General features: G+C 50.7%; 1 protein-coding gene and 1 long non-coding RNA gene across 2 annotated transcripts in view; one reads left to right on the plus strand and one right to left on the minus strand.

Moving 5' to 3' along the window:
* LOC308234481 overlaps positions 1-13,665 on the minus strand; it is a 39,672-nt gene extending 26,007 nt beyond the window's left edge. The window contains exons 1-2 of the long non-coding RNA XR_013959081.1: positions 13,533-13,665; positions 11,994-12,104 (exon numbers count right to left, since the gene is read on the minus strand). This is a non-coding gene — a long non-coding RNA (uncharacterized lncRNA). The remainder of the gene's footprint in view (positions 1-11,993; positions 12,105-13,532) is intronic.
* A 1,305-nt stretch (positions 13,666-14,970) lies between these two features.
* The window catches only part of TSPAN14 (tetraspanin 14), a 58,833-nt gene continuing 45,858 nt past the window's right edge, over positions 14,971-27,945 (plus strand). The window contains exon 1 of the mRNA XM_080641323.1: positions 14,971-15,159. The gene's annotated coding sequence lies outside the window, so the exon portion shown is untranslated. The remainder of the gene's footprint in view (positions 15,160-27,945) is intronic.

The raw sequence follows: 27,945 nt of genomic DNA on the forward strand, positions 1-27,945 counted from the left end.
GTCTGCCATAAAATCTTGATGGGAAAATACATGAAAAACTAGTAACAGTATTTGCCTCTAGGAACGGGGTGTTGGTGTCTGGGGACACAGGTAAAAGGAAAATGTCCCTTTATGCACTTTTGAATTGTAAATTTGTTACATGTGAGTGAACTAACTAATTAAACATTTTAAATAATGTGATAAAAATAGCACCACCTTCTGTGCTTTGGAAACATCCACAGCTGGCTCACTGACCAGAGTCTTCCTGTGCCCTCACGCTCATGCCCTCAGAAAGGGTTATGGCTATGGTGTGAAACTCAGGCCACCTCAAAGTAGAGAAAATCGTTCAGTTTGCGGAGCTGGGGAAGCCAGGGGCCAGCATGGGGAGGAATGCAAATTCAGATAAGCATCTGGAAGAGCTGCTCCGCGTGGACCCAGGTGGTCTTCCCTGTGCTGTCCTGACTGTGCTAGGCTGGCTCAGGGGGAAAAGGCCAATTCTGCTGCCAGGTTCTTGCCCCAGTGCTGCTCATGCACAGAGGGAGGAGGCCAGTACCCCCTTGACAGGAGGGGCTGGGGAGCAGGGCCTTGAGACACAGCCGGCTCCTGAGTGGGCAATGCAGCTTGCCCTTTGAAGCAGAGCCTTTGAAGCTTCTGCCAGGCAGAGGCTTTTGCTGCCCTTACCCGGCTCCTGGGGGCAAACTTCAGTCCTGCATGGGTGAGGGCTGAGAGGCCACGGGCAGTGAACCCCTTATCCCAGTGCATGGGGACAGTGCCTCCCACTGGCCCCAGCTGGGCTGTGGGCAGAACACAGGACAGACACCCTCCCACCCCCTGGTGCACAGACAATACAGGTTCTGCTCCCGCCGTGGACTCCAACACCCCATGGAGCTCCCCACAGCAGTTCTTTTGTGTCCAGGAGCTCTGCCCAGAGAAACAGCCAATTCCACACCTTGTCTAATGTGCAATATAGGAAAACTGAAACAGTTAACATTTCTCTAAATATGCACATACTATTTCTACAATAAATAAATTGAAAATTTATAATTTTAATAAAGTAGATTTCCCTGAACATTTAAGTATTAAATGTATTCAATTACACGCTTCCTAATTCTAATGATTCTGTCTCACAAATGTTTCAAACACCTTTAAAAATTGACAAATAGGAATGTAATCATTACAAAACCAGATCTGCATACTCATAGTAAAACTGGCTACAACCCTGGCCTGTTTGGCTCAGTGGATGGAATGTCAGCCTGTGGACTGGGGGATCCGGGTTCGATTCCGGTCAGGGGCGTGTGCCTTGGTTGCAGGCACATCCCCAGTAGGAGGTGTGCGGGGGCAGCTGATCAATGTTTCTCTCTCATTGATTTTTCTGACTCTCTGTCCCTCTCCCTTCCTCTCTGTAAAAAATCAATAAAATATACATTAAAAAAAATAAAAAAACTGGCTACAAATGCTAATCGGGACCGCAGTTTGTTTCTTCATAATTTGCAGTCAGCAGCCCTGGCAGCAGGAGGGATAGACATTCTATACCCATATGCCACGCATGACTGCCCTCTCCTGGGGATCTGAGCACAGGCCATGCTACACCTCTCATCAGGGCACCTCTGCAGAGCTCATACCACAAATCCTCCGTCCTAGGAACTGCAACTGGACCCGGGAGGGTCCTGGCCTCTAAGTCAGGATCTCATGGGCTGGCCAGGCACCTGCCCCAGAAGGGATGTGGATGGTGACAGCTGACCAGAATAATCAGCAACTCTTGGGGCACCTGAATGTGCTCATAGAGAGAGGCTGGGGCAAAAGCTAGTGACTCAGCGAGGAGGCCAGGCAGGAGCCCTGAGGGGACGTGGGAGACCAGTTGGCCGGAAGCAGCTGGAACAGTAGAAACAAAGTGAGACACCAGTGTTGTCATTAGCTAGTTATCAATATTAGTAAAAGGAAGAGAGCAAAGGGAGAGTCAGGCATTGCTGAGCATATTCAGCTGGGGAGCATAAGCCTGTTTGTTTTACCAGGAAGCGACAGCTTCACACCCAGGGATGCAGCATTGTCCTCCAAGGGGATTAACACCCCTCCCCCTTCAGTACTGGATTGTTGGGGTGAGAAGGGGGAGCTAGGCACATGCGCAGTTGAAGTCAGGGTGGCACAGGGGAGGTGCTTGCCTGTCAGTCTAGCCTGGGGAACAAGGGATTGGCTAGGGGGTGGACCCCATCAGAAGCGTGGAAAATCTTGGAAAGTTAATTGGTTAGTTAGAAGGAGCTCCTGGTAAAATCCCAAGACAGACTTCCCCCGGCTTCTTCTTCTCCCTTGCTCCAAGACCCACACTCTGCCCTTGCAATCACACATTCTCTCTCCACAGCCATGTGGCCTTAGCAGCCACAGGGCCCATGGCCATGAAGATGCCACATGCAGGATGCTGGACTGGACTTTAATACGGAGCGGAAACTATGGGCAGTGGCCTTTACTCTGGCCCTGCTGAAGACACGGTCAGACTTTTTACATGACAGGATGGAGGGAAATGGGACAAATGGAAATCCAGGAGTTTATTTTCATTCGAATAAATATCACTTATCCCCCGGTTCGAGTCTTGGGAAATTCTTTTTCTCATGACATTGCAAGAACTCCACTTCCACCAATAACATGGGGAGCCGGTGACATGGGGACACCTCCAGGCTTCTTCTCCTGAAGGGTTTGGCTGAGGGACTAGGCTGGGTGTGTTTCTACTTCCCTGCGTGTCCTCACACAGGCAAAAGGCGTTGTAAGAGGAAGTGATGGCATGTGTGGAGGCCAAGGGCACAGGAAACAGAAGCTGATCCAGAGATGTGTGAGCAGGAAGTGAGGGAAGCAGGATGGGGTGAGATGAGAAATTGAACTGTAAGGCCATTTCAAGGGAGGCTTCCACTGACCCCACCAGGCGCCTGGAGCTGGGATCACTCACCTGTTGTCCAGGAACGAGGAAAGGGGCTTTGGTGAGCTTTGGGCAAGGCAATTCCCTCCTGAGCTATCAAATCCCAACACCTGGTCTTGAAGGGTGGTCTGTGGCTACCTTATGCTAGGAGGTGACAGGCTGAGTCACCAAATGTGTGTGTGTGGTGGTGGTGGTGGTGGTGGGGGGGGCGTGCTGAAAGGTTAACATGGTGGTTGGTACATGCGGGCAGGCTAAATGTATTTAAGGGGAGAGGATGGGGAATAGGATATCCAAAGGGAAGGGGACAGTGGGTCGATGATGGCAGCACCCAGGAGCTGGAGTTTCATCCTTGTATGCTGTCGCTAGCAGGAAGCTCTTATCCTCAGTGGATTTGGGGGCCGAATCCTTGGGCTTGTAATGTGTACAGAATGCAGGGTGCAATCAGGTGCCTTCAGGACAGTTTCAATTCCTTGTGTGGTCTGACTCCTGGTGTCCAGCAAGTTATTCTCCTGTGGTGGGAAGCTTACAAAGGGCCTAGGGTTAGAGAGGTGGGTACAGTGACCAGGCCTGGCCAGCCTCTGTAGAATATTCAGTGAAATGAACTTCTAATAGTTTGGGGCAGGGGGATGATGGGATGAGATTTTCATTCCAGGCTGGAGCTGGAGCTCCGGAGAGAGATCAAGCCGGTGATATTCATGAGGTGTGGCCAGTAGCCAGAAGATACCTAAGGGCTCAGAAGTGGCTGAGGCCTCAGAGGGCTCACAGAAATGGCGTGAGTGTGTTTGTGTCTGTGCGTGTAAGGGGGTGCTTAGTGCTGAGGGGGACTAAAGTTTCACCACCCCCAAAAGATGCTTTTGGGGTATTGATTTTAAACTGTTTATTTTTAAGACATTAAAGATTCAGAAATAACCTTTGACCCTCCCCTTTACTTGCCTAAAGGAATCCAGATAGAAAAACCTGATTAAATGAAGGGAGAATCAATTTACCATCACAATATAAAGTAAATGTTATATTACTTTGCCACAAATTCCCACAGTAAACCAATTTTGCTCTTCATTATCTACCTGTAAATTGCTGGCTTTCCCTTTGAAATCCTAGGCTCCTGCTCCCCTTTCCTGTGTTCAGTTTTAACGTAAAAAAAACCAAAAACCCATTGAAACCTGTAAAGAATTTTTGTGAGTTTATTTGAGCCAAACTGTTGACATATGCCGGGAAGCAGAACCTCAACGAATTGAGAAAATGCTCCGGAGAATGGCAGGTTACATTTGTATTTATACATTGCAATCAAAGGAGGGACATAGGTGGTTTACATGAAATTCATTGGTGATAGACTAAGGAGGTGGGATAAAGCAAAGCAGAGGAAACTCCTGGGATTGGATAAAAAGCAAAATGATGGACACATACTTAGGTGGGTACAGGAACAATTAACATGACAATGAAGGAATTTGTGGCATCTGTCCTGGTGCCCATCACATTTGGTTGTGCCCCAGAGGCTCCAGAAAAAGTTACAAGTTACCCAGACATTTCAAGGGTATGTTATCACAGATGCAAAAAGACAGATAGGCTCAGTTAAGGTAAAGGTTGACCTTGTCAGTGAAGATACTGGCCTAGGATGTAACTGCCCACCATACCTGCGTTTAGTTAAAGTTTAATTTCAGACCATCCTTTGTGGTTACTTTAGGTCTCTGAGTTTGCAAGACTGCCATGCAGGCCTTCCCTGAGCTTGTCAGGTCAGCATGTGGCCCCTTTTGTCCACACCAGAATGGCAGATAAACCTCAATTGCCCAAGGCATCCTTGGGTCTCTTATTCTTATGACACTCCCGCATGTGCACCCATAATAAAATTTGGACATTTTCTCCTGTTAATGATCATGTTAATTTGATTAGTCAAGCCAGAATATCCTAGAAAGGTGGGAGAAAAATTAGTGTTTTCACCCCACAGTGCGGAGTCTTGGAAGTGCAGCAACACTTATAGGGGGAGGAGATCAGGATACTCAAAGGTCAGGATACTCAGAGGAGTTGGGTGTGCAATATGGGGTCCTCCCTGAGTGGCTAAGTGGAGGAGGAGAGACAAGAGAACGTGTGCTCCAGGGAGGAAGGAGAGATATACAGTGTCAGACCAGGACTGAAGAGCCCTGCTCGTCTCCCCCCATCGCGCGCGCGCGCGCACACACACACACACACACACACACACACACACACACACACACGCACCCACGCACGCACCCACGCACGCACAAACGCACGCACGCACCCCGGTGGCTTGATAAACGCAGCCATCTATCCCCTAGGTGGCACTGTGCGCATTCGGTGGCAGCAGCCCTGTAAAGCTGTAAAGCTTCCCGAGAACCTTTAGCCAGGTTCTTCCTAGGAATCAGCTAAAAGTGGGAGCTGTGAGAGGAACTGAACTGGCGCTCTGCTCTGCTTCAGGTACCTCTCTCCCTTCCCGGGTTGGGGTGGGGTGGGTCCTATCTGGGTCCCTCCTGGTAGAGGCCCCGGGGACTTAGCTGATCCCCAAATCATGATTCCCCAGGGCAGTTTCATGTGTCAAATGGAGACAAATAGGAGACTCAGGTCTGGACATAGAACTGATAGTTCTAGTTCTACCACGTATAGACTGAGTGATTCCCGCTGAGCCTCCTTTTCACATTTACTTTACAAATTCAGAGCTTTGGGAAGGTCCGTTCACATGAGATTACTCCAGAAGAAACGGTTTTTATACTGTCAAGTGACTTTCACATGTGTGCATATCCCGTAGCTCCCTGCGTGGACATAACTTTCAGGGGCAGAGCTGGGCTGAGCCCAGTAGTCTGAGTCAGGGCTCCCTGCTCTTAACCTCTCTGATTGGCTCCCTCCTGCTGAGGTCTTTTCTGGCCACATTTGAGACTTCCTTCTTTGGGAAAACCATCTTCTTCCATTTGGAGTAATTACAGTATGGTTGACTCACAGTCAGGGCTGGGGGGTCCAACCTTCTCCTCTCCCACCCTCGGTTTATGGATGGGACAACTGAGGTGAGAGAGATGATGGGACTCCTTGTCACCACCATCTGTTATCATGTTAAAATGTGCTCCACTGTGTCTTGGGCTCACACATATCTATGCTCCTATCACAGATCTTTACAGTCTTGTAGGGAACATGGTCTGAGGACAGAAGTCTCATGGCTGAAGATGCAAATGGGAGCAAGAGGCCCTTGGAAGTTTGCAGAGTCTTTAAAATAGATTGTTCTGGAACAAATAGGGCAGGCATTGGGTGACAGAATATAAAAATCAATTTTTTTCTCTGTTCACTTTTCCCCAGGGCTCTCTGACCTCTTTTTCAAGACAGGCAACATTAATGTAAAACCGAGCTTGGAATGAAGGGTCTACCGAAGACATTGCCATCTGGCTCACTGTCATTGCCTGCGCTCTATACCTTCCTGGGGCGACCCATGCTCACACTGGCCTCTTGGTCCCAATTTCCTCACCTCAAGGGCCATTGATCCCATCATTCCATCTCAACCACCAACTCCCATGGATACAGATCTCTGTCTGACCACAGCTATCTTCTGCAGTCACCGAGGGCCCCCCAGCCTACCCTCATCTCCTTTCTCCCACCTATGCCCCCCCCCCACCAGCTGTCACTTTTCTTTCTTACCAGCCAAGACTCTTGATACAACAACTCAAGTGCTTTCTTTCCAATCCTCTTGAGTCCTCTGTACCACTGTTTTTCTATCATGCCTTCCTGGGAAAACCCCAAACTTTGATCAATCTTACTGTGTTCTCTGCATCTGTACTTAGCCCAGCTGCTGAGTACTGATGGTCTCTAGCCCCTGCTGTGCTCTCAATCCTTCCTCAAACCCTCCTGCTTGCCCCTACTTAGAAGCTTCTCGCATTTTCTCCTAAGTCTCTCTGAAATCATTGGATCTCACCAAAATCCCACTTTTTTTTCCTGGGAACCTGTTTCCAGAAGAAATGGAAGCCTTCATTCAGAAACTCACACCAAACTCATAAACATCTGCATCCTCACGGAATTTTTCCTCCTTCTTGTCTCCATCTGTCTGCCTTTGGCTGCCCTCTTGGTTCTGAACCCCAATCCTTCCCACCTTCTCCAGCAAACATCTCGCTTTTCCTCCAGACTCTTCAATCTCTCACTTTCTACTGCTGCCCCCCTTCATCATTTAAACACATTCACATCTCTCCTTTCTTCAAAAAGTTCCCTCCCTCAGCCTGTTACCCTCATCATCTTCCAGCTAACAACCTGTCTTATCTTCATTTATTCTCTAGTGCACTGTTAAATGGCTTTAATCAAACAATTCCAATGAACCAGTTTGTGGGAGCTGCTAAACCCAACAGTCATTCTTCAGCCTTGTCTTGTGGGCCCACCCTGTAGCACTGAAAATGTAGGACCATTGCTTCCTTCTTCAGACATTTGTTTCCCTTGACCTCCATACACACCACCCTTCTGGCTCTCCTCCTATCTCATGACCACTCTTTCTCAGTCTCCTTGGTCCCTCCCTTCTCTCCCTTCCTGATCCTCCCCAATTTTGTGTTCATCAGGATTCTGCCTCAGTCCTTTTCCCTTCTCTTCTCCAGTCCCAGAATAATTTCCTCTACTCCCATGATTTTAATTATCATCCATGTGCTGCTTTCTCAATATCCACTATCCTCTTCTTTCTTCCTCACAGGCTCAAGGTCCTAATTTTTTAAAATTGCATTTCCCAACCTCCCTTAGATCTAAGGCTTACCATCTGACTAGACTTGACAATGGGGCATGAGTAGCCGTCTGTGGGGATATCTGGGAAACGTTTGCTTTCCAGTAACAGGTGCTACTCCTTCATCCTTTTTTTGCATGTTCTGTCCGTCTGGAATGCAGGTGGGAAGCTGGAGCTAGAGCGGCCATTGGATTACTACAAGCTGACTCTGAGGATGAACGCTTCTCTGTGCGGTACCCAGAGCAGACCTACACAATGGACAGGGTCTGCATGACATGGTGGAGCTACCGAGAGCCCTGCTCTGCTTTCCTTTATTATTATTTTTTATTTATTTAAAAAAATCTTTATTGTTGAAAGTATTACATAGGTCCTCTCCGCCCCCCTCCCCCATTAACCTCTTCTAGCCGGCTCCCGTTCCCCCGCACCCAGGCCCTCACTATCCCATTGTCCGTGTCCATGGGTTATGCATATATGCATACAAGTTCATTGATCTCTTCCCACTCACCCTCCACTCAGGTTCAACAGTCTGTTCATGCTTCTATGTTTCTGGGTCTATTTTTTTAAAAAATATGTTTCTATTGATTTTTTAGAGAGAGAGAGAAACATCCATTGGTTGTAATCAAACTTGCAACCTGGGTATGTGCTCTGACCAGGAATCAAATCTGTGACCTTTTGGTGCAAAGGACAATGATCAACTAACTGAGCCACATAGGCCAGGGTTCTGGGTCTATTTTTGATCATCAGTTTATTTGGTTCATTAGATTCCACATATGAGTGAGATCATGTGATACTTATCTTTCTCGGACTGGCTTATTTTGCTCAGCATAATGCTCTCCAGATCCATCCATGCTGTTGTAAATGGTAAGAGTTCTTTCTTTTCCATTACCGCGTAGTATTCCATTGTGTAAATGTACCACAATTTTTTTATCCACTCATCTGCTGATGGGCACTTAGGCTGTTTCCAAACCTTAGCTATTGTAAATTGCACTGCTATGAACATAGGGTGCATATATACTTTCTGATGAGTATTTCAGATTTCTTAGGATATATTCCTAGAAGTGGGATCACTGGGTCAAATGGGAGTCCCATTTTTAATTTTTTGAGGAAACTCCATACTGTTTTCCAGGCTGCATCAGTCTGCATTCCTACCAGCAGTGTAACTAGGGTTCCCTTTTCTCCACAACCTCACCAACACTTGTTTGTTGAGTTGCTGATGATAGCCATTCAGATAGGTGTGAGGTGATATCTCATTGTTGTTCTGGTCTGCATCTTTCTGCTTACCTTTAGACTTTTTGTTATGTCAGAGTTTTTCAATAGCAGCAGAAAACAGCAACAAAAACCACTTGGCTAAAAGCAATGTAGTTGGGTTGCTGTTATAGGAGTTGAACACAAATCTCAAATTTATAGCTTTTGCTTAGATGTCTCTCCTGAACTCCAAACAGCAAACTGGGCTTCCCTCCTCTATTCAGGGATGCTTCAAATGGAAGAAGCCCAAGCCATCACACCTCACCAAATACACACACACACACACACACACACACACACACACACACACACACAGTCACTTGGATTCCTTGTCCCAGTGAACAGTATCACTGTCTATGCAGCCAGACTATGATTGTCTCCTTATTTCTCATCTTCCTATCCATTTAGTCATCTCTCAATTCTACCTCCTAAATGTTTTTTTTAAATTTGTTCACCTCTTTCCATTTCCTCATCATCAACTTCCTGAATCATTGCAACTTCCTTCCTAACTATTCTTTACTCCAATCTTGTTCCCTCCAGTCCACTCTTCCTACTACAGCCTTAGGGATCCTAAAGCACAAACAGAACAATTTACCAGTCTGCTTAAAACCTTTCAGTGACTGCTCAGGGCTAAAGGAATACCAGTCATACATAAATAAGTCTCTGTGAGGAATTATGTTGGTCCTACACATCCAACTATTTTCTTTGGCATAGGTGTTACCCTATGTGTCCCAGACCTGGTCCAGCTATGGAATCCTCTCTCCACCACAGTGATTGGTCCAGGAGTGGGCATATGACCAGAGTTTGACCAATCAGAGTCTTTCCTTGGAAGTTGTTCATACCAACCTAGAGGATAGAGTTATTCAGTCCCATCTCCTACATGGGGCAAACTTGGAGCGTTAGGAGAGACGGAGAGAGGGGCTCCTGGTCTGGGTAATCTGCACGGTCAGCCCCCAGTTTCCTGAGTCACTCTGGTTCCAAGTTCTTTTGATTCTGTGAGTGACGTGGGTATCCTTCCAACAATCTCCCTCCTTTGGCCTAAGCTAGTTGGAGTGGGATTTTCTTACTTCCAATCCAAACACTGACTGATGGGACGATCCTGGGTAGTTTGGCCCTAATAAGGCATCAATCCCAGATAACAAATAGAGTTCCTTACAGCTTACCTGATGTTTTATAAACATTATTTCATTTGATTCTTAGTTGAAGTTTGTGAGGTGGGTTTTACTATTATCTTGACTTTATAGGTAAGACAACTAGGGCTCAAAGATGTAAAGTGTTTTGTTTAAGATTAAGAGGCTGAGAATTAGGAGAGGGTAAACAGCAAGTCCTTCTAATCAAGCTCCTTCCCTCCACCTGCACCCTTGGCCAGAGGTGCTGCAGAGTAGAGCCCAGGATGAGTAAGAGCAGCACTGGGTAAGGGACCAGACCAGGACCAGGACAGAGGGTAAGGAGGAAGTCAGAGGAAGATAAAGGCCAAGCTCCTCCATTTAAAATTTTATTTATAGTCCGGCCAGCATGGCTCAGTGGTTGAGCATCGACCTATGAACCAGGAGGTCACAGTTCAATTCCAGGTCAGGACACATGCCCAGGTTGTGGGCTCCATCCCCAGTGTGGGGTGTGCAGGAGGCAGCTGATCAATTATCCTCTCTCATCATTGATGTTTCTCTCTCTCCCTCTCCCTTCCTCTCTGAAATGAATAAAAATATATTAAAAATAAATTATAAAGATAAAATTTTATTTATAGCCAACTCCAGGTCCAGGAAAAATGGAAGAAACTCTCTGCTTCTTTCTTTTCCTCCTTCCTGTACTGTTTTTTGTTCCCATAATCCACACCTCAGGCTTTCAATCTGCACTACAATTCAGCTACATTCTTGTCAATTACAATTCTAGGGGCTAGCCTGGAAACTAAGTCGCCATTGTAATACAGCCCTTTAGTCGGGGCTGTCCATAGCTCACTTCTCTTCCATTTTTTAATAAAGGAAAATAAAATGGACCTGCTCTGCTTTGAATATCCCTGATGCTCTCTGAAGTCTCCCCTCCCCCACCGTGCTGCAAAAATGGGTCAGGTAAAGCTTAGTGGGTTGCATATGGCAGCTGGGAATGGTAGGCAGGTGTCATAAGTGACTGTGAAGTGAGGCCTGATTGGAAGTGGGGTGGAGGCCATGCTGGCTCTCTGGGCATTTCCCTCACCCTCTTCATGCCTGTGGCAGTATGGCCAACTGATCTAGAACGAAGCTATCTCAGGCTGGCAAGACCTCCAACATCACCTAGTTCAGTGGTCGGCAAACTCATTAGTCAACAGAGTGGCAAATTGCGGCTCGCGATCTAGTTCATCATTCACAAAATTGGCTTCCCCCTCTCCTTCCTTGTTCTAAGCCCGTGGTTGGCAAACTGCGGCTCGCAAACCACATGCAGCTCTTTGGCCCCTTGAGTGTGGCTCTTCCACAAAATACCACGGCCTGGGTGAGTCTATTTTGAAGAAGTGGCGTTAGAAGAAGTTTAAGTTTAAAAAATTTGGCTCTCAAAAGAAATTTCAATCGTTGTACTGTTGATATTTGGCTCTGTTGACTAATGAGTTTGCCGATCACTGGTCTAAGCTCACGACTCCTTCACATCCAGGAGTCAGTAGAAATCATCAGGTGTGAATGATCATCTTTCCAATCCCAACCTTTACTGGAGACATCTCTGCCTTCATCCTCCCTTCCTAATTAATGGCAGAGGTACCTCTCCATCACAGGTGTCCTCTCCCTTAGTGCTCACACCTCATCTCCTTTCTCCCTTTCTTCAGAATCATCACTCCTGACTTCTCTCTTATCCCTCTGTAAACCTGCTCTAGTAATCTCCACTTTTAGCAAAACCCTCTGTATTCTAACAAAAATAAGCATCAGAAAACAAAGGATTAAACAAGACATAAATATTTTTTATATACTAAGTCAAGAGATAGGTAGTCCACAGCAGGTATGCTGGTTCCCTACCCACAAGGAACCAGATATAGACTAACTAGTTCCACTGACATCCTCAATCATGGTTTCCATTCAAAGTCTAATGCGGCCACCTGAGCTCCAGCTACATACTTAATATTCCAGTGAGCAGGAAAGAGCCATGGCTGAAGAAAACACACCACTGCCCTTTCAAGCCAGTTCTCAGAAGTTGCACATGGACACATCCACTTACCTCCTGTTGGCTGGATATGAGCCATATGACCATACCTAGCTGCAAAGGAGTCTGAGAAAGTTGCTTTTATTCTGGAAAGACAAGTGGCCAGCTAGAATTTGAAATTCTATGCTGAAGGAAAAGAGGGAGAATGGCTATTAGGGTCATTTAGCAATTTCTGCCAAACCCTTCTGATTCCATATCCTTTTCTAGACCCCTCTCTGTTCGCTGTTAGACAACTTGTGCAAACACGATAGCTCTACAAGGTCTGGCTCCCACCCCGCTACTCCAGGGACACTGCCCTTATCATGTTCACTACTTACTTTCACGTAGCAAGTCAATGGCTCCTTCCCTGTCAGTCATCTTACCTGATCTCTAAGTAGCATCTAACACAGCTGACCACTGCTTTCTGGAAACACTTCCCTTTCTCAGTTTCTGGGATACAGCACTCTCCTGGTCCTCCTCTTGCCTCCTTAGCCTCTCTTTCTCACTCTTCTTTCCTGCTCTGGCTCCTTTGTCTGACTGCTCCGAGTCCTTCTTGAACCCTCTCCCCTTCTGTATCTACTAGAGGCCCGGTGCACGAAATTTGTGCACTGGGGTACGGGGGCAGGGGGGTCCCTCAGCCTGGCCCTTGCCCTCTGGCAGTCTGGGAGCTCTCAGAGGATGTCCGACTTAGGCCCATGGGAGAGGCTTCTGCCACCGCTGCTATGCTCGAGAGCCATGAACCTGGCTTCTGGCTGAGTGGCGCTTCCCCCTGTGGGAGCACACTGACCACCAGGGGGCAGTTCCTGCGTTGAGCGTCTGCCCCCTGGTGGTCAGTATGTGTCATAGCAATTGGTCATGCCACTGTTTGGTCGATTTGCATATTAACCTTTTATTATAAAAGGATCTCCTCACCCTAAGTGATCTCAGATCCTATGGCTTTCACTGTCTAAGATGATGCCTCCCAAAGCCTCGCCTCCAGCCCAGGCATCTCTTCTGAGCTTCCAGTGACTAGATAATCAAATTGGATCTCTGACAGGCACCTCAAACTCAACAGAGCTAGAACAGAATTCTTAATGTTCCTCCCTGAGATGTAGTCTCTTTCCTCCAGGCTACCCCACCCAATAAATGAGGCACTGTCCATTCATTTATTACAGCCATAAATTTGGAAGTTATCTTTGGTTTTCCCATTTCCTCCCCCCACCCCCACATTCATCCTATCAACGTGTCCTGTCAAGTCTATGTCCAAAATAGCATCTCTCAACTAATCATCAGAGTGTGGCCACCACTTCAGTCCAAACCACTATCATCTTTGGCCTGGAAGGCCACAACAATCTAATTGTCTCCTTCCTTTTATTTTAGCCTGTCACCCACCCAATTTATTCTTCACACAGCGGTAAATGTTAGTCTTCTGTGTAAAACCCTTCAATGGTTTAATGACAAGTCTCCATTTCTTGACACAGTCTTGTATACCCTGGCCCCTGCCTGCCTCCCCACATCATCCCAATTCTCTTTCCTAGGCTGGCTATTCTAGTCACATTGACTTTCCTTCAGCTCCTTGACACATCCAAAGCTTACCTTTTTCAGGGCCTCAGCACACACTGATCTCCACCTGGAGTGTCTCTGCCGGCTTTTTCCAAGGCTCTCTCTTCATTCTTTTGACTTCAAATTCAGCATCACCTCCTCAAAGAAACTTACCCTGGCAGCTCCATCTAAAGTATTAGTAGCTCTTATTCTCTCTCCCAGCCCTTTGCTTTTGCCCCAGCATTTACTTCAATTTGCAATTATTTGTCTTCCGCACTAACAATAAGCTTTATGGAGCAAGAGGCCTCAGCAGTCTTGTTTATTGCTGTATCCCCCATCATCAAAAAAGGCCTGGCCCAGATCAAGCACTCATTCTAGCACTCATTATCTGCTGACATGACTGAGTGGATAGGTTCCCCAAGGAGATCCCTGAGCTACTTAGGGTGTCACAGACAGGCTGCAGCCTCAATAATAATAATAATAATCTATAATAATAAAAGCATAATATGCTAATTAGACCGGACAACCTTCCGCAGGAAGCTGGGGCTGTGAGGGAAGCTGGTGCCGGCAGTGGGTTGGGGGTGGGGGGTGTGGGAAGGAAAGCCTACTCTTGCAGGAATTTCATGCATCGGGCCTCTAGTAATAATAATAAACACACACAAAAAACTGGCAATGGATTGAATAGTCTCCGTTTCAAGATATCCTCTCTACATTGACTTAATTAACCTGATGGTTGCTTGTACTAGAATGTGGTGCAACCAGTTTCTTGGCCCAGTTTTAATAGACCTATATTTTCTGTTGCCCAACAGAGCAAACCACCTCTCCTTCATCCTCCTGACAGTTTAAGAATCAGTAGTGATCTTGTGCCTCATTTTACAGGTGGGCTAAGACCAGAACCCAGCCAGCAGTGTGAATACTCTTCCTCCCACACGGTTCCTCCAGTTTCCCCCCTCCTGCCTCAAGAATCCTCCCAGCCAGCACTTAGGAATGAAGGTGAGGAACAAATCTCAGCAGGCGATCCAAAGAAAGATAGGTATTTTTAGCCCAAGGCCAAAAGGCGGAGGGAGTCGTTACTGCCCAGTTCGCAAAGAAATAAAAAATGTTAATTTACTATCCTTTTCTTGAAGCCTGCCGCCCCAGCCCTGGCCTCCCAGGCCCGGAAGGATTGCTAAAGAGCCATCTTCCTAATTCCGCGCCCACCTTTAACCGATCACCCCCGTACTCCTCGAGATGTGGCCGCCCTTGGCCCCCCACAAATCACGCTTTTCGTAGGCTCGGGTCGGGCCGGATCAGAGGCGGGGCCCGAACGGCGACCGCGTCACACACCTCGGCCGAGCGCTCGCGCGGGCCGGTTCCCGGTGCGCAGCGCAACCACCGGCCCGTCCCCACCCCGAGCAGCACAAAGGGGCGGGCCGGGTCGGGCCGGGCCGGGCCCACCGCCTCTGCCGCCGCGCGGGCGGGGGAGGGGCGAGCGGAGGGCGGGACCGGGGCGCGCGGGGCGCACTGGGCGGCGCCGGGAAGTGTCGCCCCCTCCGCCGCCGCGCCCCCGGCCCCGCCTTCCGCGCCCCGCCCCGCGCTCGGCCGGCCGGAGTCGCGCCCTCCCGCCCCGCGCCGCCGAACTTGTTCCAACTTCCTCGGCCGAGCCGGGCCCCGCCGCCGCCGCCGTCGCCGCTGCGCCCGGGTGAGTAGCGCGCCGAGCCCCGCTGAAGCGTCGGGCCCTGCCCCCCTCATTGTCTGAGGCCGACCCTCTGGGGACGCGGGCTGCTCCCCAGGTCGGGCTCGGTCCCTGGGGTTCCCTCGTTCCTGCCCGGGCGGCCCTGCGGGCGGTGCTGGCTTTGTTCGCCCAGACCGCCCGCGAGGGGCTGGAGGCCTGGTCCGAACCCCGCGGAGACGAACTCGGGCGCCGGGCGGAGTGAGCCACAGCGGGCACCCCGCTGGCAGCCGGGGTTCGGTCGCCCTCGCCTTTTCCGCGTTTCTGGACGGGTGCGCGCCGGCTGGGCTGGTGAGGGTCTGGGAGGGAGGGGCTGGACCTCGCGCTTCGGGCTCTGCCCGGGTCCCCAGCTGCGAGCCCTGGGTGGGCACTCCTTCGGCCCCTCACGGACCTCGGCCGCGCCGCTAGGGCCAGGCGTGGAGGGTGGAGGGGACTTGGGAGGGCCGTCTCCTCCGCCCCGCCGTGGGTGCCACAAGTCGCCCACCGTGGCGGTGCGAACCACTCTGCCTGACACGGGCTTGGAGTTTGAGTAGGTGGTGACCCAGCTTCTTCGTGTTGGTTGTTTGGGGTTGTGCCTGGGAGTGAAGTCCGACTCCTGACCTAACTGGAGCTTCGGTCGAGTTGGGTCTGTGGCTACTGAGTTGGCTCGGAAGGGTAGGGAGGCCGGTGGCTAGAAAGTGTGTGTGTGTGTGTGTGTGTGGTGTGTGTGTGTGTGTGTGTGTGTGTGTGTGTGTGTCTCGCTGGGACACGTATCTCCGGGAAGTGAAGTCGGTCTCTGGCTAGAAGCAGTCCATGCTGGGTGTATGTAGGGGCCTGGCTGGGTGGGGTGGTGGGGAGCAGTCTGCCCTGGTGCTGGCCTGGTAGCTGGCTGTCCCCAGGCGCTTTTGGCATCAAGTTGTCCAGTGCCTTGAATGCATTGCATTGGAGCCTCTGTAGCTGCCCTCTCTCCTGTGGTCTGCTCGCTAGGGGTCTTCTCCCTTCAGAGATGGGGCTGCCCTGGGGCTGATAGGAGTGGGTGGAGCTGTCTGCCAAATCCTCAAAAGTAGCCTTCCCCCTACGTCTTGACTTCAAAGCAGGGGAATTTAGTGCCTGCTGAGTGCTTGGGCCACCTTTCCCTATTTGTGAAGAGACCTGGGGCCTAGGCCATCAGAGCACCCCCAACACCCCCACATCCCCTCTACATTCAGCCAGCCCTTGGGGTGCCTTTCCCTTTAGGGATCCTCCTGGGCCCTGCCATTCTCAGAATGAAGCTCATGTTCCTCCATCATCGACTGATATGCTCTTCTAGCTTCTCTACCAGCTGTTACCAAGTTTTGTCCCGAGCTGAGGATCCATAAGGTCTGGAGACAGGCCTCGGAAGCCCAGACTACCAGTGTGGTTTTCCCTCTTACTGCGTCATCCTTTGTTGCACCCCACTTTCAGATCTATTCATCCCCACATCTCTGAACCCCACCGCTGGGTCACCAGATGTGATCATTGATCTATTTAACAAAGCATGATTGAGACTGTGGGGAGCCAGGGGGCCAGGAGCTGTTGCAAGCACTGTTCCAGGCCCACAACTGCCTGCTGGCTGTAAGCTCTGTGTGGTCTTAGAGCCCACGCTGGACATGGAGTTGGTGCTCATAGTGTTGATCTGAGCTTGAGTTCAGCTTTGCAGCAGCTTCCAGATAAACAGGAGTTCAGGCCACTGCTGCTCTGGAGGTTTGTGGCTGCTTCTAGGAAGAAGGATCATGGAAAGAAGGGGGATGCAGAAGGGTTGGCTGCCCAGGAAGTTCCTCTTTTATCTGAACAGCCGTGCCAGTCTCTCAGGACAGGTGAGGGTGCCTCCCTTCCCATGTTTGGGAGTGGGCGGGCAAAGCTCATGCTCTTTGTGGGAGGGGAGGGGGCCACTGTGCATGACTGTGGTGGTGGTGAAGTCCCCACGGAGGCCAGGGAGCAGGGAGTGCAGAGAGCCCTGGGTTCTGGAACATCTCCTGAGGTCTAACTCTAGGCCACCAGGTCCTGAGATTTGACTTGTTGCTTGTTTAACTTCAGCTGAGGTAGAATTCAGTTTGGCAGTGCCTACAGAGTGCCATTGTGCCAGTCCAGGGAAACCTCTGCTGGGTTTAAAATCTCATGGAGATTATGGACAAGCTTACAGCAATTATGTGGAAGGTTTAGCATTTAGTAATAGTGAATTTATTGAGACTTACTATTTCTTGAGACTTATACCAAGCACCATCCCAGAAACTTCACTTGTATTAACTCACTTCATCCTTGAAAAGACAGAGTATGGTAGATAATGTCAATGTCCCATTTTACAGACCAGAGAGGTCACAGAGTAACTTGCTCAAGGTCTCAGTGTGAGCTGGGTTTCCTCATTTCTAATCTAGATAATGCTGTCGTCTCAGAAGTGATTAAAGTTGATTACTACACCGAATAAGCCTGGCCCACCTCGGAACTAGTAAGTCTAGTGCAAGTTGCCCTTATATCCCCTGCTTCTGAAAGCATCTCATCTGTCTGGGCACATAGCAGGTACCCCTGAGCACCGGCTTTGTGTCTCCCTGTGCTGGGGGGCTGGGGAAAGGGAAGACAAGCACGGCACAGAAAATTGGCGAGTGTCTGTGACTGATTAGATAGATCAGGGTTTACTGTGGTATCAGTCCCCAAATTTCAGGGGCTTAAAGCAGCAGAGGAAGGATTATTTCTTGCTCACACAACACCTATTGCATATCTGCTTTATGTTGTTCTCACTGTGGGACCCACGTGGATTAATTGAAACATTCCTATCCACGTGGACAGAAGGACAGAGAGAATGCTGAATCTCATTCAAGCCCTTAAACCTTCCACCTAGAAGTGGCATTTCAGTGCCCAAAGCAGTCACATGGCTAAACTTACTTACCTACAAAATGGGGAAGGCAAGAGGATTGAAAACATTTGGTGAGTAGCACGAATGCTGCCATCTGCCTACCACGGTGCCCTCCACTGGGACTTCTTCCCAAGGTTCATGTGTTACATGTTCCTGTGTCATCAGGAACATTGATCATGAATTAATCAAGAAGTATTGCTTAGGTCAAAGATGAATTGAGGTGCCACATTTGAATAGCAGAGCTGTGGTGGACAAGAATATATGTTAGGGTAGTGAGAGATAGTGTGCAGAGGCAGCTTGCTCCTGGGCCCTGGGTAAGTTACTTAAGTTCTTAGGGTTGTCAAGTTCCTTGGATCATTCATTTATTCATTCATTCATGGGCCCAAGGACTATTGGTGTGTCCATTCATTCGTGGGCCCAAGGACTATTGGTGTGTCCATTCATTCGTGGGCCCAAGGACTAGTGGTGTGTCCCAGGCCAGGAATTCTTAACAAGCTGGTGCTCAGCTCCTAGCCTGGGGCTGTGAACTGGGATGATGATCCCTGTTCCTTTGTGGCCTTTGAAGAGTGAGATTAATGCCCTTGGGAAGGGAAGCAGGCTCCTGTTCCCCTCCCTGCCCTGGCACATCAGACCTTGGATTTCCCTGTGCTCTACTTGTATGTGGCCATTAGGGGCCTTGCCTAGAAGCAGGAGCATGTAGAGGCACCCCTATGGCTTTGCCCTTCCACTTCCACTTCTGGGTCTGGGACTGGGCTTGTAGGCCTAGGGGTGCGGAAAGGAGGGGTGGTAAAGTTACAAAGGATGGAGTCACATGGAGAACAGGCTTGAGTGCAGGGCTGGTTCTCTGGCTTGTAGAAGCGGGTAGAACCCCTTTGTTAATTGCATTTTTCACTTGGATCACCTTTGCAGGGTGTTGAAGAGCTGGCCACGCTCTCATCCTTGCTTGTGTGCTTTGTCACTGCTTGGTGACATCCAGCAGGGCCTGGAAACACTGGTGGAATGGTGAGACCGCAGGTCTCTGCACTGTGGGCTACTCAGTATCCTTACTTATATTTCCTTTTCTCTCAGGGCTCTGCTTGTCATCTGGAGTAGAGGGAGAGGTAATGGTTGTCTAAACAGTGGTCCCATTCTTGGTTGGTCATCAGAGTCCCCAGGAGACCATGTAGAGCAGTGCTTTGAGAATCTTTGGTCTAGGTGAAAACCAGTGTTGCTGCTTTGTCTTAGCTTCCATGATAGCAGAGTCCTCTCTGACCAAATCGTGTGGGGCATTCATTGTCTCCACATCCATTTCCTCCCTTAACACCATATTTAGTTTGGGGTCCAATGAAGCAAGGGTGGCTGTGCTGGAGCAGCACAGGACCTGCGGTGAAGTGTTCCGTGCCTCGGCCAATGGCATGTGAAGATGAATAACACTGCTCAGCTGTAGAGTGGATAGTGGGGAGGCAGCTTTTGAGCTGTATCTACTTTCTAGCCGAATGACCTAGGTAAGTCGTTGATTTTTATTTATTTTTCCTCCTGGACTTGGTTTTCTCATCTGTAAAGTGTGAAGAATCTGCCCTTTCTGCCTCTCTTGGGGTCGCTGTGAAGCAGAGGCATGCCCTTCAGGTTTGAGAAGAAGAAGCTGGAGTCCTGGGGTAGGCCTGGCAGTGGGATTGCCGCCGCCCCACTGACAACTCTCAGCAGTGTGCTCATCAGCAGTTGCTCTGGGAACCCCACTTCCTCTACTCTTGGGCTGGGTGGGCTTGGGGGGCTGGGCCAGGCTGGGCAGTGCTGTGGTCTTCCTCTTAGAGGCCGTAGGCCTGGTAATCAGCTTCAGCGGGCCCCGGGCAGGCTGGAGTTAAAACTTCACTTCTTGAGGACTGTTCTGCCTCCCTGAGCAGCCGGGGAGAGCCCTGGCGTCCATCAGCCGCTTAGCTGAAGGGACCGACTCCTCCCTCCGTGGGCTCTGTCAGCCTGGGCTGAGTGGCTGAGAGCCATTGGCTCTAAAGTGGCCCCTGGGATCCTGGGTGAGAGGTGAGTTCCTGGTGTCACCTCAGACTCGGTGTCCCTGGAGTTTGGGAGAGCTGAGGCTGGGCTTTCCTGTTTCAGTAAGACTGGGGAGAGGCAGGCCAGGAAAAGGGGCCGGCAAGAGTGGATCAGAGGAGAGATTTGGTGAACCTCCTCTGGGTTTTCCCTGTGTACCAGCTAATGGAGCCTGTGCTGATCTACTCTGCAGAGCCCAGAAAGCATCTATAAAGAGGCTTTGAGGAATTCCTAATCCTAACACCGTCACAGCAGCCGGAATTAAATGAGTGTCCCCTTAATTTCTTTCATTTATACTAGCAACCTGGGGTCTGAGTGGTGAGCCAGGGAGGGCAGAGGGCAGCAGCATATCCAGGACACAGACCCAAGATGTGGGGTGCGGGGCCCGCACTTACAGCATTAAGTGCAGGCCACCTCAGGACACCTGGGATTATTGGAAAGCGGCAAGTGGAAATAAGCAAGTGAAAACCTTAGCTTCAGATTTGGGCCTCCCTGGGAGGACCCCTGGGCCCCACACACCTACTATAGTAGAGCTGCCGCGATGTGACTTTCCTCAGCAGGAGTGTTTTTTGTTTTTTAAATATATGTTTATTGATTTCACAGAGGGAGAGAGAGAGAGGGAGAGAAACATCAATGATGAGAGAGAATCATTGATCGATCAGCTGCCTCCTGCATGCCCCCCACTAGGGATCGAGCCTGCAACCCGGGCATGAGCCCTTGACCGGCATCAAACCTGGGACCCTTCAGTCCGCAGGCCGAAGCTCTATCCACCAAGCCAAACCAGCTAGGGCAGAAGGAGTGTTTTGATCCCCAACCTGGACCCTGTTCCTTCTGTGCCTCCCCACTGCTGCCACCAACTGCGCCAGGGAGAGGCTCTGGTTGCCCACAGAATGACTGTGGCTGGGAAGAGACCCTGTTTCCTCTCCAGGTGACCTCCCTAGTGTCTGGCTAGCCTGTGGATTGGTTTTCTGGTTTCAGCCCCTCACCCCTTGGCCAGGTAGACAGGATTTGTCCCTAAGGCTTGGTGGGGAGGCCAGCCCCAGCCGCGGTGGTTCTTACACTCTGGGTGAGGGGTCCAGGAAGACTTGGAGCTCCATATGATTAAGAAAACAATTATTATGACACTTGGTAAAACAATAAGGCAGACTTTATTAAGGACTATTGTGATAGGTTTAAGGGCTATTATGAGGTTTTGTAGTGGAGAGAGATTGGTCTCAATCTCAAGTGTAACAAACAAAAGTGGGAATTTATAGCCAAGGAGCAGAGTGGGACAGGGTCAATGGATGGAGATTTCTGAGAGGGTAATTCTCTGCTAACTGACGCAACAGGATTCTTGCCTATTCAACCTAATAGGCAGTCCAGGGTGGTCAGGGATTACCTGGGGCATGTGCCATGAGGAAGAGGAGAAATTTGGTCAGAACGGAGGGTGGGGGGATCCCGGCTAAACTGACTTAGCAAGAACAGAGGGCTCAGAGCAGAGGGCTCAGAGGTGCCTGCCTAAAGTTTGGTCAAGGAGAGACTCAGCATGCGGAGGCTAGCTGAGCCCATCACACCACACTTGTCCCTCAGGAGTGGTGTCCCTCTTTGTGGGCATCACCCCGTTTCTGGAAACCTTTGTCTTTTCCACATCTGCTGGCTCCTTGTCCCTTGGCTCCCTCACTCTGCTGGCGACTGTCCCTCTGCACCCAGGAATCTGCGTGGGCCTGGGTGGGTCCTCGGTTCCCTGGGGACCACCAGCGCTGGCTCCCACTGCCAGATCTGTTGGGTGCCAGACCACAGCCACTTGACAATGGACAACCCTCCCTGCTTGACCCTCCTTCCTTGGCCTCTGTACCTTGTGTTTCCTGCTCTCCCTATTCTGGGCAAACCTGTCTGACAACTTTATGGATCTCTCCCTAGGGACTCATTGTCTCATTTGCTGAGCGAGGCCCAGGGAAATCTCCCCCTGCCTGGACTGTGCACTGCTGGGGCCTTCTGGCGGGATACTTCTCTTCCTTCCCCTGTCTGAGGCCTTGTGATTCATGCACCAGCCAACCTCATCCCCCTCCCCCCCGCATCTCACGCCTGAGGCTCCTCCTAGCTCTCTGGCCCTCCTCTACTTGGCCAGACCTGCACAGTTTACCCTGTTTGGTGTCTTCTGCTCCTGTCTCAACAGCCAGCTTTTTAGGAACCTGTTGTGAGAAAAAAGGGTGTGCGAAGAAAGCCTGTTGGCTGTGGGTGGGGGCCTTCCCGATTTTCCGAAGGTTCCATTGGCTTCAGCTCCTGCAGGGAACAGTGGTGGTAACAGAAGCTGGCTCTGTGCGGCCATCCTGCCTGCCAGTCATTTTCTGCTGTCCTAGCTGCTTCCTGTGAAATACTAGTAATGCTATAAACTCAGATAAGTTTTTGAGGGTGCATGGCAATAAAAGAGTTTGTGTTAGTGGTAGGTAGGGTGTTCATTCCCAAGGGAGCAAGGGGGAGGGGGTAGCATGTTCCCAGGTACTAGGCTGGGGTGGGCAGGCCTGCAGCTCTCTGTGGGAAGACGGGTGCCACCTGAAGTGTTGCAGGATTTGGTTTGTTGAGGAGCAGCGCCAGCTGGGTGTGGAGCCCTGCCCACTCATGTGGGAAGAGGGTTGAAGGGGCTGGTCTCAGTCTGATGGAGGGTTGTAGGATTCTGTGCACGAGCTGCTGAGGGCTTCCCACTGCAGTGGACCTGGTTTGTGATGGGGGCGGAACTTATTCCCAGCAGCCGAGGTCTGAGGGCTTCAAGTGCCAGTGTGATTCTACTTGTGAAATCTCATTTGTGCTTCTTAATTTGGGGGTTACTTATTGAACATTGAGCAGTCATCAGAAAGCATCTTATGAGATAGGTGAGCCAAACACACCTTCTTTCTTTCCAGTCTCTGTCTCTGTGGCCTGGGCAGTCTGTAAGCCTGAGGTTATAGACCTTAGTGCCCGCTCTGGTGGCCTGGGGGGTGGGGGAGTGGGTGGGTGGGAGGGAACGGATAGGGGAGTTCTGCTAGGTAGAAAGAGCTCTACTCTCACTCCCTGCCCCCCAAATGGCCTCACCCTAGTGGCCAGGCTGGGCCTGGTTCTAGCAGGTATTGTCAGCCCAGAGAAGGGGGCGGGAGACTGGGATGGTTATTGTATTGTTCCTTAGAGGGAAAATCACTTGGAGGAAGTACATCAGTGCTTCTAGTGCAGCACATTTATTGATGCGCCAGTTAAAGGAAGCTTTCAACAACATACATGCATCCCTTAGTAGGGAATAAATACAAAATCCATCTCACGACTGCATTCTGCAGCTTCCATTTCCTGAAGGTACATGGATTTCATTGGTTAAGGGATTGGGGTTTTGAGCTGGGATTTTGGAGAAACTGTTTTTAGCCTGCTCTTGGAGTTGGGCCAGGCTTAGAAATCTGTTGAAATGGCTGTTTTTAGCTGTTAAAATTGGGCTGGGCTCAGAACCTTAGGACCTTGAGCCTCCTGCTGACTGGGAGAGCCCTGAGGAGGGTTCCTGCAGAGGCCTGGGTTGCAAACCCTCCCCACCCTTTGCCCAAACCTGGGAGTCTTACACTCTCCCCACGGATCAGGCACAGATGGTCCTCGTGTGGAACGACTTCAGGTTTCCCATCTGCCTTTGTCAGATCTGTTCTTGGTCTTCCTAGGAAAACTTCTATTTTGGGACTTGGGGAGGAGTTGTGGGTAGGGAGCTAGTTCGCTCTCTTAAGCTGGTAAGTCTATTCTGTCTATTCTGGAGACTGGTTCTCCCTTTTCCTCTGCCGTGCCCCCCCCCCCCCCGCCCCCGTTCCCTGTTCTAGAGAGACACCAGACACTGCCTGCAGAGAGCTCCAGGTAAAAGTTTTGGTGTCTCCAGCCATAAACTTAGGGATTTTAAGTGTCAATTTAGGTTAACAGTTTTATTTTAAAAATGTATACATGATGCAAAACATATAGATGTACAATGAAATGCGTATTTCATCCCTGACCCCTTCAGTTCTGCTCCCCGGGGGCTCCGTCACCAGATGCTGGGTGCCTAGTCATGCGTCTCTGGATGTGGCTCTGGTTTATTCCCTTGCAGGTTTGCTAACGACGCTGTTCTGCACTTACTCTAAAGTTTACCTTGGGGTTGCCCCATTTCAGCGCACACAGTTTAGGCCATTCCTTTGAAGAGCGGCATGTTACTCCTCTGTGGTAAACTGTGATTCACTTTAGCCCCCTATTGATGGACATGGAGGTTGCTTCCAGTATTTTGTTTATGGGGCTGAGCTGCAGGAAGTGCTCAGCTCTGGCGTGGAGATGGCTAGCTGAGGGTTTCGGGCGTTGAGTGCTTAAGGGGAAAAGAAACACACTGTTTTGAGTCCAGAAGGTGGAACGATAGATCCCGAGTTTTTCCTTTGGCGGGATCTTGTATGGCTGCAGTTGGAGCCTACAGCTGGAGGGACCACAATGGGTGCTAGGGTGCTGGTTCCCAACGCAGCCTGTCTGTTTCAGCTCAGGTCAGCCAGTCTCCACAGCACCTGTTGTTTGCAGCCTGTGGCTGTGCCCTGTGGGCCATTCGGCCTGTGCATGCAAAATTGTGATAGAAGAGGGTAAAGAGGCAGCCAGAGCCAGAGAGGGATGGGGATGGGGATGGGAACGTGCTTCTCATTATGTGGATTTGAGCAGCTGCAGGAGTTTGCAGGACTTGGGCAGGACATGATTGGGGAGTCCTGGCTGAGAAACAAGCTGGAGCTGGGAATCAGCTTTTAGAAGAGCGGTTTCAGGGGTTGGTGTGAGGGTCAGGCCTCCCATCCTGGCCTCACTGGACCTTCCGCTGCTCTGGGATTCCCCATCTCCTGCCTCTCTGCACCGTGGCTTCAAGCTGCTTTAGGATGCTTTGGGTCTGATTGCCAGCATGTGACTTTAAAAGCCTGGATAGGAGGCACGTGGTGTAGATAGTAGATGGATTTTTTGTTTTGAGCAGGCAGCTTCCTTTCAGGGCAGAAGCCAGGGGTGAGGGCAGATGAGTTTATCTTCCTGGGATGGGTTGGGTGAGGGAGGGAGGGGGGAGGGAGGCCTGGGAGGAGGGACGCAGGCAGGCCTGGGAGGGAGGGCATATGTTGGAGCCATCTGCTGGGATCCCGGGATCTCTCTGGCTGTTTCCACATCCTTGTGGCCCCAGTGTGCCTCTGAGATGACCATAATCTCTCCCTGTGTGGCTCTGGCTGCCCCACATCTGACAGGGCAAGGCAAGAACCAGGGAGATTTTAGGGCTGGCTGGCAGATACCCCCTACACAGAAAGGTGGCTGGCATGACCCTGACCTGCTGGGTCTGAGGCCTGTGCCCTGTGTGTCCCTCCCACCGTTGCTGTCACATGCTGCCCTGTGAGAAGCCTGGAGCTTCCCATGCCCACAGCTCTGTTGTGTGGGCTTGGGGCCTTGGCAGCACAGAGGTTTCTATTGTGGTGGGGTGGCAGCTAGGACTGACCTGAGGAGGTGGGGCCTGGGGACTGACAGTGGAGCTATTCATGGGCTCTGCCCTGGTTTCCTGCTGCCTCCCATTGTGGGTCTTTGGGAGAGGGGAGGAGGGGAGGGGGGCAGTGTTGCTATTGTTGCTGGCAGCAGGAGCCTATTATGCTTAATCCAAGTCCTTTGGTGGAGGGATCTTAGCCACTCCAGGGCCCCTCATGTGTTCTCTCATGCTGGGTGAGCTGCCCTGCCTGGGCCCTGCCCTCTCCCACTGTCCCCTGCACCCCTGGACATTGGGAGGGGCCCTGTTCTTTGGGGGTACCTCTGTTAAGATCTCTCTCCTGCCTCCACTCTCCCCCACCCCTGTCTTGGGTCCCCATGCTGTGCCTGGAACACCCCTGGGTAAGAGTTCTGAGCAGCTGGGCAAGGAGCAGGAGTGCCCTGTCTCTGTCTTGTCAGCCACCTGCCCGCTGCCTCTGGGAGTGGGTTCTGCCTGAGCAATCCCAGCCCAGCTGCGCCCTTGGGTGGGGGCCAGGCACGTGCCTGGGTTGTTGTAAGTCTTGCAGGCCCCCACTTTCCTTTGTACCTCAGTGTTCAGCTCAGTGTCCCCTGTTCCTCTTGAGCACTCAGCTGCAGAAAAGCCTGCTTGCTGGCAGGCTGGCCTGTCACCTCCCCCACTGCCTGAGCCACAGCCATATTCCTTTGTTCTGCCCTCTCTGGGCTCTTGAATCACAGGCAGCAGGCAGCAAGCAGCAGGCAGCAGGCAGTGGTCTCTTAGCACCGTGGAAGCCCTTAAGACTTAAGACATGAATCTTCCCACTGAGCCACTGGCATGCAGTCCCCTGGCTGCACCCTTAGTTCCCCCAGCTGTAACCCCATCTCCCCAGTGGTGCGAGTATTGGATCAGAATGATGGCGACATGTACAGTGGGGCACAGAGAGGTCTCACCTGTCTGTGGTCACTGAAGGTGTGTGAGAGAGGGAGAGAGAATTTGAGGGGGGAGGGTGAGACCTGGGGAGAGGGGAGCTGCACTGGCCCCTTTGGGAGCAGTAGCACCTGGTCTTTGGCAGAAAAAGCCACTCCTAGGCACAGAGATTGCTCTTCTTTTACCTCCTGGTCCTTCTACCTGATGTCTGTGCAGGAAGAGTTCTTAACATTTAGAGGCAGGGGTGGATGAGGAAACTATTTCTTTTGATTTTGGCCTCTGTGTGGTTGTGGGAACTTTTCTCCAGGTTAGATGAACCAGACCCCGTCCTGTTGCATCTGAATGTCTCTCTTCTCCCCTAGTTTTTGGTGGGCATAATGAGCCTCCTTCTGGGGACCCAGTTTCACCCCAGTGTAAAGTAGAAGGTGTAGCTGAGGACCACTCTCTGGAGGTATCCACCCCACCCCATCTTCTGCTTTCTATGCTGTAGCCAGCCTGCGGTAGTCACCTGCCTTGGACAGAGAGTTGTTTTTATTTCACCCTTTCAAAACCCATTCATCTTGAGGTCAGCTTGGCTGTCTTATCGGACTCATCAGCCAAGTCTCACATGTGAGGATGACCCTTTGGGTTGCCCTTATTTCAGCAAAGCTTTCACAGGACTCAGCAAAAAGAACTGGTCACTGTCAAATGCATGGAAACACAGATGCTGTCTTTAGGGTAGTTGGCCCCAGAAGAGCGAGATTGGGAAATGTCATGAGCGAGGCAGCGTGGAAGGCTGGGGTAGAGGCCTATTGTGCCCCTGGACTCTGAGCGACCTTGGCAGTTCATTTCCGTGGGCGTGGATCTGGGAAATGGAAGGGCTGCTTAGAGGAACTTTGGAAACTTTCTAGCTGTGTGACTCTCAGTTCTATGAATCTAGCTCCAAATTGGCTGGTCACTCCCCTCAACCCCACTTCCCAGCTCAGGGTATCTTTTGTAAGAGGTGTCTCAGGGGCCTCTCCTCGGGCATTTCTTCCTCTGGCTCTGGGGGGTTGGTGGTGGCAGAGATCACCCGTGCAGATGTGTGCGTGGAAACCCACCCACCCTGACCCCAGCACTGGCAGTTCTCGGGGGCTGGTGTGGCACCTGCAGCCCCCTGAAAGATCGTCTTGCCTCAGACCTTGGCATTGACTCTTTTCTTGGAAATGCCAAATTCCCTTTCTGGTAAAACTGAACCTGGGGGAAGGAAGTAAAGCTCTTTATTTGACCTCCTGCCAAAGCGAGGGCAGGATGTTAAATGTAAAAACAACTACAATAAGATAGAGATACTCTCTGCACTAAACATCCCCTTTCCTCCTCCTGGGGCCTGGGTTTAAATTGTGTCTGTTTTGTTAGATTTCAAGAGGCAAAACCATCCTGTCGCTGGTGCCCCATTGGGTGAGTGTCTGACCCTTTATGCGCCTTTCCCCACCCAGCCTCCATCCGGGGCCTCCTGTGCCGCTGCTTTCCTCCCTTTGTCTGCTGGGCCAGGATTAGCTCTGTGTTCACCGCT

The sequence above is a fragment of the Plecotus auritus genome (genome assembly GCF_963455305.1).
Source record: "Plecotus auritus genome assembly, chromosome: 9".
NCBI classification, from domain to species: Eukaryota; Metazoa; Chordata; class Mammalia; order Chiroptera; family Vespertilionidae; genus Plecotus; species Plecotus auritus.